The sequence below is a fragment of the Saimiri boliviensis genome, chromosome 2, assembly GCF_048565385.1.
Source record: "Saimiri boliviensis isolate mSaiBol1 chromosome 2, mSaiBol1.pri, whole genome shotgun sequence".
NCBI classification, from domain to species: domain Eukaryota; kingdom Metazoa; phylum Chordata; class Mammalia; order Primates; family Cebidae; genus Saimiri; species Saimiri boliviensis.
The window spans coordinates 12,843,955-12,859,426 of NC_133450.1; the positions used below are offsets into that span (position 1 = coordinate 12,843,955).

At 40.3% G+C, this 15,472-nt stretch overlaps 1 protein-coding gene across 8 annotated transcripts in view; it reads left to right on the forward strand.

Annotated features, from left to right (window-relative positions):
* Positions 1–15,472, forward strand: part of DENND4A (DENN domain containing 4A) — a 138,411-nt gene that overhangs the window by 14,999 nt on the left and 107,940 nt on the right. For 6 of the 8 annotated variants that reach the window (XM_039469196.2, XM_074392788.1, XM_074392790.1 and 3 more), the window contains exon 2: positions 14,490–14,563. The exons of the other annotated variants lie outside the window; for them this stretch is intronic. The gene's annotated coding sequence lies outside the window, so the exon portion shown is untranslated. The remainder of the gene's footprint in view (positions 1–14,489; positions 14,564–15,472) is intronic. 8 annotated transcript variants of the gene reach the window in all.

Genomic DNA, 15,472 nt, shown 5'->3' on the forward strand with positions numbered 1-15,472 from the left:
TGTTTTTGGAGACAGACCCAGGGAGCTGATCTTTGGGGGCCAGCACAGATATGGCACTGAATTCACCCCGGTACACCTCAGGTATACAACTTTGATCTCGTTGAGGTTGAACTTTGGTGGCATGGTGGAGGCGGCTGGTGTCAGGTGAACCCAGATTTGGGACAACTGAAGGAAGTTGCACCTTGGCCTCCCCTGAGCTGAAAGCAACATAACTTTTTATATGCACTAGGAAACCAAAAACTTTGTGTGATTTTCTTTATTGTGATACTTGCTTTATTGCAGTGATCTGGTACCTAATGTATAGTATTTCTGAGGTATGCCTATGGTATTGGGGAACACTTTTTTTTTAAAAAGGTCACTATTTTAACACTGACTATTTTAGCTGAGAACTCTGAAATGTCATGTTTTTAAGAGAAATGGGTATAGATGGGTGGGGAAAACTATAGAATGTTATTTTGGCTTGTTAGATAAGGCCGTTATCACCAGAAAAGAAAAACCTCACCCTCTTTTTGGTCAAAATTGTAGTAACTGTTATTATTTTTCTTTAAAAAATAATTTTTTCAGAAAAGTCTAAGAAATTCCCTATTAATCTCTCATTTTTTCTGAACAGCAGAACTTTGTAATAAAATTTTATTCATACTAACTCATGACTACACTGAAGTTGGATTTATAGGATGTTTGAACCTGCTATGTTTAGTGAATATTTTTCATTTTATTGTGCTGAGGAATATCTGAAGATACCAGCTTAACAGCCTTTTTTTTTTTTTTTTTTTTTTTTCTTCTTGAGGCAGAGTCTCGCTCTGTTGCTCAGGCTAGAATGTAGTGGCCTGATCTTGGCTCACTGCAACCTCTGCCTTTGGGTTCAAGCAGATCTCCTGCCTCATCCTTCCAGTAGCTGGGACTACAGGTGTACACTACCATGCCTGGCTTTTCATGTTTTTAGTAGAGACCGGGTTTCACTGTGTTGGCCAGGCTAGTCTCAAGACTCCTGACATCACAATCTGCCCACCTTAGCTTCCCAAAGTCCTGGGAATACAGGCATGAGCCACCATGCCCAGCTTAACAGCGTTTTTTTTTTTTTTTTTTTTTTTTTTTTTTTTTAAATAAGAGAAATAAGAGATGGGGTTTCACCATATTGGCCAGGCTGTTCTCGAACTCATGGCCTCAAGTGATCCGCCCGCCTCAGCCTCCCAAAGTGCTGGAATTTTAGGCATGAGCAACCGTGCCCGGCCTACAGCCATTTTTTTTTAAACAAAACTTTTTTCTGTTCTATAATTAACTAAAATTTTAGTTTTCTTTTTTGATGTTTGTTTAATCAAATTTTTTTTTTGTGGCCAGGTGTAGTGGCTTACGCCTGTAATCCTAGCACTTTGGGAGGCTAAGATGGACAGGTCACTTGAGATCAGGAGTTGGAGACCAGCCTGGCCAACATGGAGAAACCCTGTCTCTACTAAAGATATAAAAAATAGCCCAGTCTGGTGGTGTGCACCCATAATCTCATCTTCTCTAGAGGCTGAGGCAGGAGAATTGCTTGCACCTAGGAGGTGGAGGTTCCAGTGAGCTGAGATCTCGCCACTGCACTCCAGCCTGGGCAACAGAGTGAGACTCTGTCTAAAAAAAAATTGTAAGTAAAAAACAAAACAAATTTAACCTGGCTTATTCAGAAAAGGGAAATTAATTCCCATTAGGCAAAGATGCTAGAGATTTCACAGTACCCATGATAGAAGTACAGCCAAGACTCATGAAGGGGAAGGGAAACCAGGAACTAGAAATTTATCAGTAACCCAGGCGGCTATTCTCTTTTCCTTTTTTTTTTTTTTTTTTTTTTTTTAAGACAGAGTCTCACTTTGTCACTGAGGCTGGAGTGCAATGGCGTAATCTCCACTCACTGCAACCTCCACTTCCTGGGTTCAAGCAATTCTTTTGCCTCAGCCTCCTGAGTAGCTGGGTTTACAGGCAACCGCCACCATGCTCAGCTCATTTTTGTGTTTTTAGTAGAGCTGGGGTTTCACCATATTGGCCAGCCTGGCCTTGAACTCCTGGCCTCAAGCGATTTGCCCCCCTCAGACTTCCAAAGTGCTGGGATTATAGGTATAAGACACCGAGGCTGTACCCAGGCAGCTATTTTCTTACCACCCTGGGGTAGCATGATTTCTCTGAATCTCCCTGCTTTCCCACTTCATTTTTCTTACTCTGTATGTTGTCTTTTACCACTGCAAACGGCTGTACGTGTCTTCTAACTCTTAAATTCATCTATTCGCTCATGGTTCTGTGATTTCATTCTGAACCTCTGAGAGAAAATTCAGTTTGAGGCACGTATCTATGCCTGGTCTAATCAGCTGTGGCCAGTGAAGTCAAAGGTCCATAGAACATGGCTTTCGGGCCTGATTTTTATTTTTATGGGAGGGGAGTAGATACAGGGCATACAGTTCTCAGAGGACAGGTTTGTAGGTAAATAGATGCTCTAAAAGGTGGTGTGAATACAAAGGAATACTAAATAATGATAATTATGATTTTTATGAAATAAGATACTGCTCAGTGGCTTTATATAGTAGGAAAGAACTTATTTCATCCCCAGTCTATACATGCTTATTGTGTGAAGACTAAAAATGTTTCCCCCCTTTTTTTTTTTTTTTTTTAAGATGGGGTTTCACCATGATGGCCAGGCTGGTCTTGAACTCCTGACCTTGGGTGATCCACCCACCTTGGCCTCCCAAAGTGCTAGGATTACAGGCGTGAGCCACTGTGCCTGGCCATGTTTCCCTTTTTTTTTTTTTTTTTTTTTTTTGAGATGGAGTTTCACTTTTGTTACCCAGGCTGGAGTGCAATGGCGCGATCTTGGCTCATTGCAACCTCTGCCTCCTGGGTTCAAGCGATTCTCCTGCCTCAGCCTCCTGAGTAGCTGGGATTACAGGCACGTGCCACCATGCCCAGCTACTTTTTTGTATTTTTTGTAGAGACGGGGTTTCACCGTGTTGACCAGGATGGTCTCAATCTCTTGACTTCGTGATCCACCTGCCTCGGCCTCCCAAAGTGCTGGGATTATAGGCTTGAGCCACTGCGCCCAGCCTCATGTTTCCCTTTTTTAAGTAAAAACCAATGGAGGTGATTAGCTTCTGCATACAGCATTTGAAGTTTGAGTCATATTATTGTATGAGCATATGTATGATAATATATACCTTCTTTAACCTAATATTAGTACCATTGATACATTTTTTATTTAGCAAACATTTATTGACTGCCCATTCTCTGCCAGGGAGTATACTGAAACACATGTTTACAGAGATGGGGGTATAACATTGTCTACTCTCTATGCATAATCTAGTTGAGAAGAACAGATGTTCAAAGAAATAATTGCGGCATTAATGTGATAATCATAGTAGAGATATACGCAAGATACTCTGGAAGCATAAGAAAAGAGAAAGACAGTGCCTCATGGTGAAAAGGGTAAGGAAGGCTTCAAAGAGCAGGTCTCCAGTATTACAGAGCAGTTGGCCATTGGAATAGAGATATTCTGATAGGAGGAACTGAATTTCCAAAGGTGGCATGGAGTTGTGTAAAGAGGGAGCTGTAAGTGGTTCAGTATGACTGAAGTGAATATCTCATTTATCTTAACAAAAGTTAAAACTTTTTCATAACTTGTCCTTCACATGGTAGTAATGATTGCCTTTTTCAAGAGACAATTGTACCTTGTAGAGTACTCAAATCACTTTTTGTTATATAATTTTGATGTCATTTTGGGAATGAGATGTCACTTACTATTTGCTTTCAGATTCCTTTATTGAATTTTTTTTTTTTTTTTCTTTTTGAGGCAGGATTTCTTTCTGTCCCCCAGGCCAGAGTCCAGTGATGTGATCATAGCTCACTATAGCCTTGACGTCCTGGGCTCAAGTAAACCTTCCACCTCAGCCTCCTGAGTAGCTGGGACCACAGGCGTGAGCCATCATGCCCAGCTAATTAAAAAAAATTTTTTGTAGAGATGGGATCTCAAATTTTTCTAATAGTGGTTGGTTTGTTAGTTTGCTTTTATGGTAGTTTCTGCTGTATAAGTGTGGACCTTCATACAGTGGATGACTGAAAATGGTAGAGCTTATAAAGTGCATAGTTATAATTAAAGTAAACATATAGATCGTGTGTGGTGGCTACTTGGGAGACTGAGGCAGGAGGATTGCTTGAGCCCAGGAGTTTGAGGTTAAGGTGAGCTATGATTGTGCCACTGCATTCCAGCCTGGGTAACAGGGGGAGACCTTGTCTCTAAAAAAAGTAAACAAAAATAAATAAACAAATAAATAAAAGTAAACATGTAAAACTATTAAGTATCCATAATTTAAAAAAAAAAAACAGCAAAAATGGGCCGGGCGTGGTGGCTGAAGCCTGTAATCCCAGCACTTTGGGAGGCCGAGGCGGGTGGATCACAAGGTCAAGAGATCGAGACCATCGTGGTCAACATGGTGAAACCCCGTCTCTACTAAAAATACAAAAGAATTAACTGGGCATGGCGGCGCGTGCCTGTAATCCTAGCTACTCAGGAGGCTGAGGCAGGAGAATTGCCTGAACCCAGGAGGCAGGGGTTGCGGTGAGCCGAGATCGCGCCATTGCACTCCAGCCTGGGTAACAAGAGCGAAACTCCGTCTCAAAAAAAATAAAAAAAAAACAAACAAAACAGCAAAAATGATACACTGTATAAGCCTAATGTAATTTTAAAACATAGTCTCTAAAATCAGTGTCATTCTGAAATTTTATAATTTTGGAGAAAATAGCATATGTCTGTTATTTTATAAAACATTTAATTGTTATTTTTATTTTATTTTTTGAGATAGGGTTTCGTTCTGTCGCCCAGGCTGGAGGGCAGTGGTGCGATCTCAGCTCACTGCAACCTCTGCCTCCCAGGTTCAAACGCCTCAGCTTCCTGAGTAGCTGGGATTACAGGCGAGTACCACCATGCCCGGCTAATTTTTTTATTTTTTGTTTCCATTTTTTTGAGATGGAGTCTCACTCTTGTTGCCCAGACTGGAGTGCAGTCACGCAATGTTGGCTCATCGCAACCTCTGTCTCCCAGGTTCAAGCGATTCTTCTGTCTCAGCCTCCCATGTAGCTGGAATTACAGGCATGCCCCACCACACCTGGCTAATTTTGTATTTTTGATAGAGACAGAGTTTCTCCATGTTGGTGAGTCTGGTCTTGAACTCCCAACCTCAGGTGATCAGCCTGCCTCAGCCTCCCAAAGTGCTGGGATTAAAGGTGTGGGCCACCTTACCTGGCCAATTTTTATATTTTTAGTAGGGACAGGGTTTCACCATGCTGGCCAAGCTGGTCTTGAACTCCTGACCTCAAGTGATCCACCCGCCTTGGCCTCCCAAAGTGCTGGGATTACAGGTGTGAGCCACCACGCCTGGCCAGTAAAACATTTTGTATCAGTATTTTTCTTCATAAAATGGTACCTACTGTTAAGCAAAACCAGTGTAGGCAGTTGGCAGAATGCTTTGTGCTTCACTACTCTGATTGGTTAACACTTTTACTTCTCTTTTCAATTCCTTTATCCGCTCATTCATGATTCCTCCTCCACCCCATTAAAAATAATCAACCAACCCAAACCAGAAAACCCCTAAAAAGCCCATGTTGACTGTTCTGAGAAGTGACTGAGTTTAGTAGGAGAGAAAGAAGTTTTGGCAAGATATGTGGAGGTGGCGGCAATGGTATTTGTATGTTTGAAGCTTGAGATTTTCGATAAAAGTGACAAAAGTGACCAGTCTTCCTTTTGCCACTTTCATCTTTCAGATATGTTTTTCTCTACCTTTATTGAGGTATATCCAAATATACTTTCTGATACTGTTTAGGAAGGAGATGATGAGTAGAGAAAAGAAAAGGTGATACACTTTGTGCTTGTTCCTCCTCATATAGAATGGCCTTCCATCTCTCCTCTATCACTCTACCCAGATTTCAGAATTTAGATGATGTCTTTCTTAGTAAGAAACCTCCAAAAGTTGCCAGTAAACCTCCGAAAGTTATGTGTAAAGTTTTATCCAAACATGTATATGTATTTTGGCTGGGTATGATGGCTCACACCTGTAGTCCCTGTTGGGAGGCTGAAGCAGGAGGGTCACTTAAGGCCAGGAGTTGGAGATCTTCCTGGGCAACAGAGTGAGACCAAGTCTCCAAAATAAAAGAGCATCTGTATATGTATTTTAAGGGAGCAAAGATCCATAGGAGTTAATGACCCAAAAAAGGTTAAGAGTCCACATAACCAAAGCCTGCGTATTCAGAAAAATTATTGTTAATTTAAGCACTTATTTTAGAAAGCTTGTTTTTACAGTGAGATAAATCCTTGTCTCTAAGGTTAGACTCTTTATGATTTGGATCCCATCCCTCACACGTGTCCTTTTATAATCATTCTCTTTCTGTCTTTCATCTTCACTTTCTCTCTCTACTGGATGATTGTCATTGGCAAATCTTTATTAATTTTTTTTGCTTTTCAGAAAATACTGTCTGCTCCTTCCATGTCTTCTGTCAGCCACCACTCTATTGCTCCTATTCACATCAGCACTCCTTGCTCCTATTCACATCAAAACTTCTCTAAAGGATCATGTATACTTGCTTACCTCCGTTGCCTCCTCAGTTCATGCCATTTGGGCTCTCCTTCATACTAACTACTTAAATAGCTTTTCTCATGGTCACACTGGTTTAAGTTTTGCTGAAACCAGGGGTTAAATATTTCTTTCTGGAAGGAAGTGGGGTAAGAGCACCTCAGATACGGATAACTGATTTCATCATATTTCTCATTTCATGGTACACTTTTGTGGTTAACCTGTATGAAGCCCTGCTTTATTTTATTCTCCTTTATCTCTCATCTTTACTCCCATTCCCTTTCCCTCAGCGTTATCTATTGAATATGTTTAATATATCATCCTGAGTATGTCTTTGAAAACAATAATACTAACTTTAATATATATTTTAAATTTATATAAATGCTATTTTGTGTAGGTTCCTTCCTGCTTCTATTTTTATTCAACACTAAATTTAAATAATGTATTTGTGTTTCTATGTTTACATCTATTTTTTTACTTCTTACCGTTCCATGGTAATCAATAATGGTATCAGCTGAGTTTTAAAATTATTCGTAGCTGGAATAATTTTTAAAGCCACCATGTGGTGGCTCATGCCTGTAATCCCAGCATTTTATGGGAGCCAAGGTAGGAGAATTGCTTGAGGCCAGGAATTTGAGGATGCATTGAGCTATGGTTATGCCACTGCACTCCAGCCTGGGTGACAGAATGAGACTTTGTCCCAAATAAATAACCATTCATTTAACAAATATTCGCCATATACTATTTGCCAGGTACTGTTCTAAGTGCTGGTTTTGCACCAGTTAATAAAACAGAAGAATCTGTACGTTCATGGAACTTACAGTCTTGTGGGAAGAGAGTGAATAAATAAAACAAATAAGTAAGATATGTAGTATGTTAGACAGGCAAGCTGGTTAATTTTTATGCCTCAGTTTGTTCAATTGTAAGGATATTTGAAACAAAATCTCCAGGGACCTTCCTAACTATAAAATCCTATGATTCTTTGGTGTTTTAACTTTACCATTTTTTTCTACTGTGCTGACCTCATTCATTTAATAAATATTTACACACCTACCATATGTTTATAACTGCTATGCATGTCAGAGAATCAAAAGAAGCAGAGCGCAAGGTCTCTGCCTTTGAATTGTTTATCATCAGTCTGGAAACAAGAGGTATCTGTATATTAACACTGTTATTTCCAGTCTGTTCTTATTCTGTCCAGAACAGATCCATATTCTCAAGGGAATAGCAGCTACTTCAGCTGCATCCTAATTTCTGGGCGACGGACAGGGTTGCCCCTGAACACAGTATAGGACTCCTTTTTTTATGTTCTTACATATATAGGAATCCGCACTGTAGTTCTGTAGCATTATTTTATGTTGTCCACTTATCTGCAGTCTGGAACTTAGCCAGGATAGGAAAATTTATCTCAGAATTAAGTGATTGGTCTTGGGATTTAATAGATAATCACTCTCTGCCCTCCTTTTTTTTGTGTGTGCCTAGATATGTCTGTGTATAGTATTCCTGACTATCTGCTGGGGATCAGTTCCGGGAGCACCTGTGGATTTCAAAATCCACATATAGTCAAGCCCTGCAGTTGCATGTTAAGAACTTGTGGATACAAAAAGTTGGCCTTCTATTTTTGCAGCTTTCATGTCCCACAAATACCATATTTTCGATCCAAGTTGGTTGCAGATGCAAAATTGCCCATACCAAGGGCTGACATATTTATTGCAAACAAACAAACAACAAAAAAACCCACACCCCTGTGTAAGTGGACCTGCACAGTTCAAACCAATGTTGTTCAAGAGTCAACTCTAATTATACGTTTGTTTAATCATGTTCAGGTATAATATTCTGGATGCCTGAATAAATATTACCAACAAGGCTTTCCATGCTAAGTATGCTTATACTTTGTGCTTTGGTTTGTTTCTTCACCTATTTTGTAAGAAAGCATTGCTTTTGGAAATATTACCTTTTCATTTCATAGGCTGTATGTACTTTGTGCTAAAAATATACTACTCCACAGGGATTACAGTTAATGAGGTGAAGTGGGGAGGGCAGTGTGTATGCTTATAAAAGGGCAACACCAGTGGCCCTTGTGATGGAACTGTCCTGCATCTTGACTTTGATAATGGACACATGGTTTTATGCACATGTGACAAAACTGTGTTTATAAAGGGCAATACCAGGGATCCTTGTAATGGAACTGTACTGTATCTTGATTTTGTTGATGGATATGTTGTGTTACACACGTGATAAAACTGTGTAGAACTAAACACACACACACACACACAGGAATACAAATCAAACTGGGGAAATCAGGTTAAGATAGTTGGTTTGTATCAATGTCAGTAATACAGCTGTGCCATGGTTTTGCAAGATGTTACCATTTGAAGAAAACTGGGTAAAAGGTATACCAGATCTCCATTATTTCTTTCAACTGATTGTGAACTTAGTTATCTCAAACTAAAAGTTTCAATTAAAAATAACAATTTAAAGAAGTCTGTGTTAAAAGATAATGGCTTAGCACATGTAGCTGCAGGAAGCACATTCATATATCACATTGTGGAGCATGACTTTCATTTATAATCAAAGGATGCTCTGCTAAATAGATTTTATAAATTTTCTATTCCAGGTTTTCTTGTGCATGTATGGAAAGTAAGGCAATAGCTGTGATGTGTTATCTTCATTATTGGAAGAACTTTGCAAACACTCAAGTGATGCCAGTTTTATATCAGTCTCATCTTTTGTGTCAAATAGAAAATGGGTTAATTCTTTTTTTTTTTTTTTTTTGAGGCGGAGTTTCACTCTTGTTACCCAGGCTGGAGTGCAATGGCGCGATCTCGGCTCACCGCAACCTCTGCCTCCTGGGTTCAGGCAATTCTCCTGCCTCAGCCTCCTGAGTAGCTGGGATTACAGGCACGAGCCACCATGCCCAGCTAATTTTTTTTTGTATTTTTAGTAGAGACGGGGTTTCACCATGTTGACCAGGATGGTCTCGATCTCTCGACCTCGTGATCCACCCGCCTCGGCCTCCCAAAGTGCTGGGATTACAGGCTTGAGCCACCGCGCCCGGCGAAAATGGGTTAATTCTAATAATGGTTCATTTTTCATATAATTGATGGAATAAAATTAAAGTTTTCGGAAGTTCATCACAATGGAAATATTTGATATTATTGTGAATGCTAATGTGAACATCAAAGAAAATGTTACCCCTTTTTTTTTTCTTTCTTTCTTTCAGGCCCATACTGGCTAAATACTGTTTTTTTTTGTTTTGGTTTTTTTTTTTTTTTAAAAGACAGGGTCTTACTTTGTCACCCTGGAGTGCAGTGGTGAAATCATGGTTCACTGCAGCCTTGACCTCCTGGGCTCAAGCAGTCTTCCCACCTCAGCCTCCAAATAGCTGGGACTACAGTGCAGTCCACCATGCCCAGCAAATTTTGAAAAATGTTTTGTACAGATAGGGTCTTACTGTGTTTCCCAGGCTTGTCTCAAACTCCTGGACTCAAGTGATCCTCCTGCCTTGTCTCCAAGAGCGCCGCGATTACAGGCATGAGCCACTGTGCCTGGCCACTTGCTTTTATTTATTTATTTATTTTTAAAACTAAATTTAATTATTATTATTTTTTTAAACACAGATCTTGCTCTGTTGCCCAGTCTGGAGTACAGTGGCATAATCTCAGCTCACTACAACCTCCGCCTCCCAGGTTCAAGTGATTCTCATGCCTCAGCCTCCCAAGTAGTTGGAATTACAGGCATGTACCTCCATGCCCAGCTAATATTTGTATTTTTGGTAGAGATGGGGTTTCGCCATGTTGGCCAGGCTGGTCTCAACGCCCTGGCCTCAAGTGATTCTCCTGCCTCTGCTCCCAACGTGCTGGGATTATAGACATGAGCCACCATGCCCAGCCAATTTTGTTTTTGCCAATTTTATTTTTTTGTCCAGACAAGGTCTTTTTTTGAGACAGAGTCTCACTTTGTCTCCAGGCACCAGGCTGGAGTGCAGTGGCACAATCTTGGCTCACTGCAACCTCTGCCTCCCGGGTTCAGGCAATTCTCTTGCCTCAGCCTCCCGCGTAGCTGGGACTACAGGCGCACGCCACCACGCCCAGCTAATTTTTGTATTTTTAGTAGAGACGGGGTTTCACCATGTTGGCCAGGATGGTCTCGATCTCTTGACCTTGTGATCCACTCGTCTCGGCCTCCCAAAGTGCTGGGATTACAGGCTTGAGCCACCGCGCCCAGCCCGGACAAGGTCTTGCTGTGTTGCCCAGGCTGGTCTTAAACTCCCGGCCTCAAGCCATCTTTCTGCCTTGGTTTCCCACAATGTTAGGATTATAGACATGAGCCATTGCACCTGGACTGTTTTTAGAATAATGATATAAACATTAAGTTTAATGGGGCAGAGTCATGGTCAAAACAACGTTCTTACTATATTAAGAGACTCAATGTAGCAGAAAATATATTTGAAATTGGTTGTAGCACATTCATAATTCATGATTATATCTATAAGTCTGGCATTTTTACCAATAAAATAACTAATTTTCAAAATTTACAAGTATATTTATATACATACAGTATTTTAACCAGAAAATTTTTGTGATAACTGATGTTGAATGTAAAAAATGTTTCAGCAAGTCAGTATTTACATTGTTTTATTGCTACCTGTCAGCAATAACATTTTAGAGATGTTTGAAAAATGTGTTTATTACCATTCCATATTTACTACCTGAAATTTTTTTCAGGGAACTTGAGATGGAGTGGTATCCTGGTTTTAAAAACACATGTCTAAGGCCTGGTGCGGTGGCTCACGCCTGTAATCCTAGCACTTTGGGAGGCCGAGGTGGGTGGATCACCTGAGGTCAGGAGGTCAAGACCAGCCTGGCCACCATGGTGAAACCCCATCTTTTAGAAAAACAAAACAAAAAAATCCCACATGTCTATCCTGACAATATTTAGCAGTTCAAAAGGTAATAAGGTTATGAATATATTATTTTGCATTCATTCTTTTCAGAAACCCTCCATTTCAAGACACTATTGAAATTTTTTTTTTTTTTTTTTTTTTTTTTTTTTTGAGACAAAGTCTTGCTTGATCATCTAGGCTGGCTGGAGTGCAGTGGTGTGAAAAAGGCTCACTGCAGCCTCAACCTCCTAGGCTCAAGCAATCCTCCCGTCTCAGCCCCACTGAGGAGCTGGGACTACAGGCCTGCACCACCACGCCTGACTACTTGTGGTATTTTTTGTAGAGACAGGATTTTGCCATGCCTCAAACTCCTGTGCTCGAGTGATCCTCATGCCTAGGCCTCCCAAAGTGCTGGGATTATAGACATGAGTCAGTGTGCCTGCGTTTTATCAAATTCTTGACTCAGTTTATACTCTTACCCTCTGCTCTTCCACTTCTTGTAGACACACACATGTCAAGGACCTAACCAAGTTAGATGAATCTTGTGTCTCTAGCTGCTCCTATTTCCTGGTCGTTAGTAGATATTCCATGTTGGCTAAGGCTGTGGTTTCTTCCTCTTGAGGTGCTTATGATTTCTGTGCTGCAGCTTGTTTCCCTGCAGAGGCTATTGACTCTTACTGAAACTCCTTTTGTGTGTACATGTGTCCAGTGTTAAAGCTAACATATAGTACTCAGTACAATATAGTTGGTCTGGCTCTATTAAGACTTTGTCAGTGGCATCATCTTTCCATCTAGTGTTTAAAATGACTTATTACTATATGTTACTAAATTGTGTAATTAAAAAAATATATGATATTGGCATATTGAATTCCGTAATATGACATTGCTTATTATCTTGTTCAGAAGACTTTGGTTCCTTGATGAGACTTGATATAAATGATTCTATTAAAGTACATTCGCCCCTTGGTAATCTCCAAGGATTAGTTCCCGGATACCCCCAACCTCCACCCTGTGGATGCCAAAATCCGCATGTACTCAAGCACCTTACATAAAATGGTGTAGTATTTGCATGTAATCTACACACATCCTCCTGTATACTTTAAGTCACCTCTAGATTATCTATAATATCTAATACAATTAAATGCTATGTAATAATACTGAATTATTAAATTTGTATTACATTTTTTGCTGTATCATTCATTCATTCATTCATTCGAGATAGAGTTTAATTCTATCACCCAGGCTGGAGTGTAGTGGTATGATCAGGGCTCACTGCAGCCTCAGCTTCCTGGGCTCAGGTGATTCTCATGCCTCAGTCTCCTAAATTGGGACTACAAACACACACCACCCTGCCTGGCTGGCTGGCTTTCTTTCTTTCTTTCTTTTTTTTTTTAGAGATGGGGTCTCACTATGTTGCCCATGCTGGCTTTGAACTCTTGGGCTCAAGCGATCCTCCTGCCTTAGCCTCCCAAAATGCTGGGATTACAGATGTGAGCCACTGAGCCCAGTCTGTTATTTTTATTGTTTTTTAAAAACATCTTTTCAGGCAGGGCTTGGTACCTCATGCCTGTAAACCTAGCACTTTGGGAGGCTAAAGGCAGGCAGATCATTTGAGGTTGAGAGTTTGAGACCATCCTGACCAACATGGTGAAACGCCGTCTCTACTAAAATGCAAAAAATTAGCTGGGCTTAGTGGTGCATGCCTGTAATTCCAGCTACTCAGGAGGCTGAGGCAGGAGGATCACTTAAACCTAGGAAGCGGAGGTTGTGGTGAGCTGAGATCTTGCCACTGCATTCCGGCCTGGGCAACAAGCGCGAAACTGTCTCAAAAAAAAAAAAAAATTTTTTTTTTTCAATCTATGGTGTGGATGTGGAACTCATGAATACAGAAGGCTGACTGTAGTATCTTTGAAATTTGTAATAAAGGGAAAGACTTCTTTGAAACTTTTTTTGATATGGAAGTTACTTGAGTCTATATTTGAATTACGTTAAATGTATACATTTTTCCTCTGTGAATGAGGCTTTGTGCAATAGGCATGTCATTCTTTCTCACACTGCTTGCCCTATATACATTTCCTCTTTTGTGCCCTTGTTCCTTTTGCTTTCCTTTCTCCCCCTTACCTGCTAGTTTTTTCTTTTCCTTTTTTTTCCCTTATTGCCTCTTCAGCATGTTTTGTTTTTAAAGTATGTATTTATTCTTTTTTTTTTTTTTTTTTTCCCCCGAGACGGAGTTTCGCCCTTGTTACCCAGGCTGGAGTGCAATGGTGCAATCTCAGCTCACCGCAACCTCTACCTCCTGAGTTCAGGCAATTCTCCTGCCTCAGCCTCCTGAGTAGCTGGGATTACAGGCACGCACCACCATGCCCAGCTAATTTTTTGCATTTTTAGTAGAGACGGGGTTTCACCATGTTGACCAGGATGGTCTCGATCTCTTGACCTCGTGATCTATACGCCTTGGCCTCCCAAAGTGCCGGGATTACAGGTGTGAGCCACCGCGCCCGGGCTGTATGTATTTATTCTTTACTGAAATGTGTTTCCTGAAGAGCTTGTGTTTAAAAATTGCTTTTTGACTTTTTTTTTTTTTTTTTGGGACAGAGTTTCGCTCTTGTTACCCAGGCTGGAGTGCAATGGCGCGGTCTCGGCTCACTGCAACCTCCTCCTCCTGGGTTCAGGCAATTCTCCTGCCTCAGCCTCCTGAGTAGCTGGGATTACAGGCACGCACCACCATGCCCAGCTACTTTTTTGTATTTTTTGTAGAGACAGGGTTTCACCATGTTGACCAGGATGGTCTCGATCTCTTGACCTCATGATCCACCCGCCTCGGCCTCCCAACGTGCTGGGATTACAGCAATGAGCCACTACGCCCAGCCCGCTTATTGACTCCTAACCATAAGAAAACAATAAATGCAATCGGTTTAATAATTATGACTGTTAACAGAACTTTAAGTATCCACAGGCATATTGGGGGAAATATTTGATTAGAACGAATTTAAGTCCAATTCTTACTCTTTTTAATACAGTTATTTCTCAAACTCTGAGGCTGCGGAGCTCACACATTGAGATCTGTCTGTCATCTTTTTCAGAGAGACTTTCGGTAATGTATAAGTAGTTTTTGGCTTTCATTTTGATTTGTTTCAGTTAGCTGTTTTCTGTATTAAACACAGTGAAACCTTAATTTTCCAGAACTCTTAAGAATTTCAAATATATTCACCACATAATAATTATGGGTAACATGTGATACAAAGTAATTCATTGAAAGATGTCTTAAGATGTGCATGGGATCGCTATTAATTTGACACCATTTATTAGAGACAAAATCTTCAATGTAAAGAATACAGTTCCCTTTTAGTAGTTATTTCCTGTATTCAATTGTGAATGAGATCAAATTATTAAACTTTGTGAACTAGGAAGATCTAATGAAAAGGAATTTTATAAATTATCTTAAATATTTACTTATAAAGGCTGATATAACTTTGACTTATTAGTCAATAAGTGTATTTCAATAAATGTATCCGGAAGAAATACTAAGAGAGTTGTATCCAGAGGTTTATCAAGATTATTCATTGTACCCATCAAAAAATATTAGCAAAGTAAGTAGAAGTAAGGATACCAAGGATAAGGTGGTAGTAGTTTGTAAAAAAAAGTATTAAATACATGTGTTCATGATAGTACTATATCTCTTTCCCGTCTTTTTTATTTTTTTTATTTTATTTTATTTTTTTTGAGACTTCTCTCTCTCTGTTGCCCAGGCTGGTATTCAGTGGCCTGATCTTCGCTCACTGCAGCCTCTGCCTCCCGGGTTCAGGTGATTTTTGTTCCTCAGCCTCTCAAGTTGCATACACCATCATACCTGGCTAATTTTCTACCAAAAATACCTGTATTTTTGGTAGAAATGGAGTTTCACCATGTTGGCCAGGCTGGTCTCAAACTCCTGACCTCAAGTGATCCACCCACCTTGGCCTCTCAAAGTGTTGGGATTACAGCCATGAGCCACTGTGCCTGA